Source organism: Bubalus kerabau, chromosome 1, assembly GCF_029407905.1.
Source record: "Bubalus kerabau isolate K-KA32 ecotype Philippines breed swamp buffalo chromosome 1, PCC_UOA_SB_1v2, whole genome shotgun sequence".
Lineage (NCBI taxonomy): Eukaryota > Metazoa > Chordata > Mammalia > Artiodactyla > Bovidae > Bubalus > Bubalus kerabau.
The window spans coordinates 55756594-55762944 of record NC_073624.1 but is presented as its reverse complement, the minus strand read 5'-3'; positions in this window follow the sequence as shown (position 1 = coordinate 55762944).

Sequence of the window (6351 nt, the reverse complement as noted above, 5' to 3'; positions counted from 1 at the left end):
GCCTGGTAGGCTGCAGTCCATGGGGTCGCTAACAGACACGACTGAGCGACTTCCCTTTCACTTTTCACTTTCATGCATTGGAGAAGGAAATGGCAACCCACTCCAGTGCTCTTGCCTGGAGAATCCCAGGAATGGCGGAGCCTGGTGGGCTGCCGTCTGTGGGGTCACACAGAGTCGGACACGACTGAAGTGACTTAGCAGCAGCAGCAGCAGCAGCAGCGCCACTCCTAGTTCAAATCAACTCCTGATTCCACTGTTCAAATTGTGTGACTTCAGGCAGGTTAGTTAACTTCCCAGTACCTCAAGCTTCCCATTTGTGAGATGAGATTATTAGAACTTTACACTCCAAGGTTGTGAAGGAGAGTGTATTAAATAGCATATGCAAAACTAACGACTTGGCACAACTTCTGTTATTTTATAGCCAATACTCTATGTATGTTGGTTCCCTTATACTTGATTTTTAGGCAAACTTGAACCCGTATCACTTGATCATAGTGTTCTTTTGAAAATTTTGCTTTAAATTTCAAAAAACCCATTGGCAAGTGAATTTTAGAATCATAAATAACCAGGAGTTGCCTGTAAAGTGCTTAGCACCATGGCACTTAAGAATTAAAAAAAAAAAATGTAGTTACTAACCTTCCTGTTCTTTGAGTAGCAGCTAAGTCTCCATTTGTTGGCTGTTTACACAGTAGCATGGCAAGTCGCTTCGGTCATGTCCAACTCTTTGTAACCCTATGGACTGTAGCCTACCAGACTCCCCTGTCCATGGGACTCTCCAGGCAAGAATATTGAAGATTGCCATGCCATCCTCTGGGGAATCTTCTTGACCCAGGGATTGAACCTGCATCTCTTACATCTCCTGCATTGGCAGGCAAATTCTTTACTACTAGTGCCACCTGGGAAGCATATTTACAAAGTAGAGACTCATATTTAATGAATGAAGGTGACTGATTTATGTGTTTCTGATTATTAAAAATAATTAACACAATTCAGCCCTTCCTAGTTTACAGAGCTCATTAGTTATCACAATTTTATTTGTTCACCAAAGCCCAGGGAATAAAGTAAAAAAAGAAAGTGCTATCATTCCTATTTTACAGTTGAGGAAACTAAGACTCAGAAATTTTCAGTGGTTATCTTAAAGCCACAGAGCTTAGAACACTGGTTTACTGACTATTTCTTGCAAAATCTTGTCATTTTTCTCATGTCTCGTGCTTTGGGAAAGTGTGTGGAGTAAGCAGAGTAAGGATAAGAAGGTCATTTGAGAGTAATTTGGCAGTATCCTGTGAGATTGAAGATGTGCAAACTCCATGACCCAGCAACTCTGCTTCTAGGTATATACCCTCAGGAATCTAGCTACAGGTGCTTGGGACACATGAACAAGAAGGTTTATTGCAGCATTGTTTGGTAACAGCAACGTTTGGAAGCAACTTCATGTCCATCTGTAAGAGAATGAATAAATAAACTATGGTCTATTCATAAGATGAAATGCTATCCAACAGTTAAAATACTAGGTTAGTACACATATATGTATTGGAGAAGGAAATGGCAACCCACTCCAGTGTTCTTGCCTGGAGAATCCCAGGGATGGGGGAGCCTGGTGGCCTGCCATCTCAGGGGTTGCACATAGCCGGACACGACTGAAGTGACTTAGCAGCAGCAGCAGCACATATATGTGATACTGAGTGGAAAAGGAAATTTTACAATGACACATGTAGCATAATAATATTTGTATAACATTTTAAAAAGTGAAATACTAGATACAATTTATCTAGATATCAGATACTATTTATCTAGATAAATGTTTATGCTGGATACTATTGGTCTAACTTTTATAGGTAATATGTCAGTTTTAAGGGGCAAATTGTCTTCAATCTGGAAAGGGTCTCCCTTCCTTTCCTTTTGGTTTCATCAGACTGTCTTCTCTTCCCTACTCCTGTTATCTCTAAGCTCCCTTTCTTTGTGAAGTCAGGACATTCTGTCTTTCTTTATTCTCCTCTTCAGCAAAGTGGCTATTAAGAAGACAGATTCTTCTGAATGGCTACAGAATCATCAAATACAGATAGACTCTGTCAAGACCAGCAAGTTTCATTTAATGTGTGCACTTTCCAAAGTCCTTTAAACAATTCTATTTATTTTTCAGAAGAATTTGTCATTTCCAGTTTGGGGCAATATCTGTGTCTGGTCATAGTGTTAAAAGCATGAACATGTCAGCGTTCATGCCTTATACCAGCATGAGGATCTGACTGGCTTAAGTCTTCCTAAGAGTATCTTAAGCCATGGTTTCCACTATACCCACAGTGGCTTGCCTATCCCTAGGAATTTCCCCAACAGCCACTTCAGAGGGTGTCATTCATGTCACATAAATGCTGTAGTCTCATTTTTGCCCCTCTAACTCATCACATCCTATCAATCAATTGTTTGAAGATGGGATTTCTGTGATTTCAATGAACTTGCTTCATTTTATTGAAGTTATACAGATTTCTGATACAATGCTTGTTTTAGCCTTGGATGTAATCCTTAACCTGGGCTTTGAGCTATAGCCTGCAAACTGGGAATTAAGGGTTCTATTCCAGGTCCTGTCTCTGACCTTGGGTAAATTCAGATCTCCTGGATGGCAAGTTGTCCAGACAGAGAACATTTAGCTATGGTTTATCTTGGATTTGAAATGTTTCCCCCAGTGATTTATGATCCTGACATGGTCTGATTTTATATAACCCCAAATAAAGCCTCGTTTGATTCCCTTGGCCTTTTTGGAATCACCAGAGCTGCTTACTCCATATATTCAAATTTTGCAAAATTCCCCAGGATGTATCCCCTTATATATACCAAAGCCAGATCTGCTTTGTCGATTAGCTTGGTAATCTTCTGGGACTCTTTTGGGATTTCAGAACTTGTGTTCTCACAGTAAAATGTGCCAAAACTGACAGATAGAAAATATTAATCAATTTCTTAGAGCAGAGAGGGCTCCTGTACTCACTTCTTAGAAGTTGAGCTTTGAGCTCTAGGTCTTTCTGTAATGATCTAGAAATATGGCTTGAGCTATAAAATATTAGGGCTCAGAGCTGCAGTGACCCCATCCAAGGATACATAATTACCCTTGAAGTGCCAACTTCTTAGTTACAAAAGATATTGTTAAACCTTTTGTCTTTTCAGATTGATTTGTCTGGTTGGACCATATTGTAAACAATATGTCGGTTCATGCCATAAACAAACATGTTTGTATGTGCACCGGTCAATTCACATGTAATTTTCATCAAGCCCATTCCATTACCCATACTTTGCTATAGAGGAAACAAACAGAAGGTAGAACCCCAGTCTGTGTTTTCTAGGAAGTTTCAGTATGTTTGGAGAAGCTTAACCACAGAAGACATTTAGAAGGTCAGTTAATATTATTTAGTATTGAGATTTGATATGAAGAGAATTGTGGAGCTGCCAGGCACCTGAGGGTCCAATCTGAGTGTACCTTTAGTCTTTAGGTGACAAAAAATAGTGCTATACTTTGCTATAATCCATTAACAAGCTTCAAAAGAATTTTAACCACATTGTCTGGTGTATGTGTGTGTGTGTGTGTGTGTGTGTGCACGCGCGTGCGCGTTCTCAGTTGTGTCTGACTCTTTGCAACCCCATGGACTATAAGCCTGCCTGGGTCCTCTGTCCATGGGATTTCCCAGGCAAGAATACTGGAGTGGGTTGCCATATACTTCTCTAGGGGATCTTCCTGACCCAGGGATCGAACTGACATTTCTTATGTCTCCTGAATTAGCAGGCAAATTCTTTACCACTAGCACCAGCTGGGAAGCCTACTGTGTGTCTGTATTTGTGCATGGGTGAGTATACTTCTGGGGTAAGCTAAGTATGGAAGAGATGCAAGAAAACTAGGTAATTTGGACCATCATGATACCTTCCCAGTACCTGGGTGACTGTCCATAAATGATGTATGTTTCTCAGTGCAGTGAAATTGTACTAAAATGTTGGGATATTTTAGTGACCCAAGACACAGAAAAGGAGGAGAAAAATGGTTAACATATTGGCTTTAATCATTAATTTCGAAGTTGATGTCACTCAGTTGGATTATCTGTTCTCTGAAAATTCAAATCCATTTGTGCCTTCTTGGCTGCTTTTAGAGAAATGCTTCTAAGATCGTTAACACACTGTGACCGGCTCCATCGTAGCCTCCTTCAAAAACTCCATCCTTGTTTGATTTTGGATGACTTTCTTCTCTAGGCCCAAATGACCAAACTCATTATTAATATTCTGGCAGATGCATTGCTTTCATTCTTCCAGATCAAATGGGATTTAACTGTGATCATTCAGGTAGTCTGATTTGAATTTGAAGGAGCTTGTTTCTACTTCATGGAGGTGGGGAGATCTGCACATCCTCAAGAATGATGAATCAGTTCTAATGAGGTGGATGAAACTGGAGCCTATTATACAGAGTGAAGTAAGCCAGAAAGAAAAACACCAATACAGTATACTAACGCATATATATGGAAATTAGAAAGATGGTAACAATAACCCTGTGTACGAGACAGCAAAAGAGACACTGATGTATAGAACAGTCTTATGGACTCTGTGGGAGAGGGAGAGGGTGGGAAGATCTGGGAGAATGGCATTGAAACATGTAAAATATCATGTATGAAACGAGTTGCCAGTCCAGGTTCGATGCACGATACTGGATGCTTGGGGCTAGTGCACTGGGACGACCCAGAGGGATGGTATAGGGAGGGAGGAGGGAGGAGGGTTCAGGGTGGGGAACACATGTATACCTGTGATGGATTCATTTTGATATTTGGCAAAACTAATACAATTATGTAAAGTTTAAAAATAAAATTAAAAAAAAAAAAGAATGACAGTAAAAAGCATTTCATATCACCCTTTGCTTTATGGTTGATGTCTCTGAATCTTTTAAAAATATATATCTTGGGTTTTATTGAAGAGGCCCATCTCTTTCCTCCAAAGTCAATCTGTTTTTTCTCAAAGCACTATTTCTTGGAAAATTGTAATTCAGAACTGTTATACAGTCCGCCGAAGTGGAGCATTTCAGATAATTCAATTAATAAATGCTATTTTCCTCAATTATCCAAATATTTTAGGTGAATATGCTCAAATGTTGGCTGTAATCATCTGGAACCCCACAAATTCCACAAAGAGCTCCACAAATTCTCCACATTATTTTGCATAAACACAAGGTGTATATATTTATTGTTAGGAGTTATTAACCATGAAAACCCCACAATGAAGTTTTAATTCACTTTTATTCTAGTTTCCTGTAGAAGGAGAATTAGCAAAACTTTCTGTGTCCCTTCTTTACCCTGTTATGTTCTCAGAAGCAGCTGCTGTTGCCTTGGCCACAGAACAGCGTTTATTTGCTGATTTGGGGACATTTATGTGCAACGTTGGCTGAGCTGTGGGGATGCTGAACTTCTTGGACTACGAGGCTACAAGTCATGGGTCATAGGTCTGTGAGGCACCTGTAAGTATAATACCCTTGCTGGTCTGTAACCTCACAGCCCCGACTCTCTACTGACTACAGCCTAAACCCAGAGGAGGCTCCAGTGCTTTTACCTGAGATGCGTAGACTAAAGTCCGGCCTTCACACACCTCCCATGAAGCAAAGGTTTTCTACTGGGCTTCCTCAGAGATCTCAAGACTCACTACTTAACACATGCTTATTTGTCTGACCAACTTTTTTTGCTTAACTGAGAAAAGAGGGATGCAGTCCAAGTCAAGTGGACGTTTCTGGAATCTTGCAGTCTTGAGAGTTTTGACCCAAACTCAGTTGACTTCCAGAGACTTACTGCTGGCCTCATAAGTTCAGAGTAAATGGTTTGCTATACCCCCTTGCCTAGGCAACTGCCATGGTTCAACATTATACTGTCCTGAGAACCTTGCTAAAGAACAGGAGAACTCTAATAATGATGTAGTGGGCAGTGCCACCTCTGATTTCCCTGTCTGTTGAAAGCCTTCAGAAGCTTGTGATCTAGGGGCCTAGTCCCTGCCGACCACCTCCATCGTATCTCTTCTGACTCCTTACCCTGTGTCTTATATTCCAGCAATTCCAAGCCATGTAAAGTCCACATCCTCCCCAAAGACAGCCATGCTCTTCTTACCTGTCTGTTTTTAAGTTTCTTTGAAATGCCCTCTTCCCAGTAAATGCTCATCACCCCCATCCTGCACCCCACCCCTTTGTTCCCTGTCTTATTGTTAAGACCCTACACTGGTATCATTTCTTTCCTGAGCCTGGTCAGTCCAATTAGAGGGTGTGCACACACCACATTGTTTCAGAACTGTACCAGTCATGTGTCTGTCTCTCCCATAGATGGTAGCTTCTTTAGAGGAGATACTAAGACA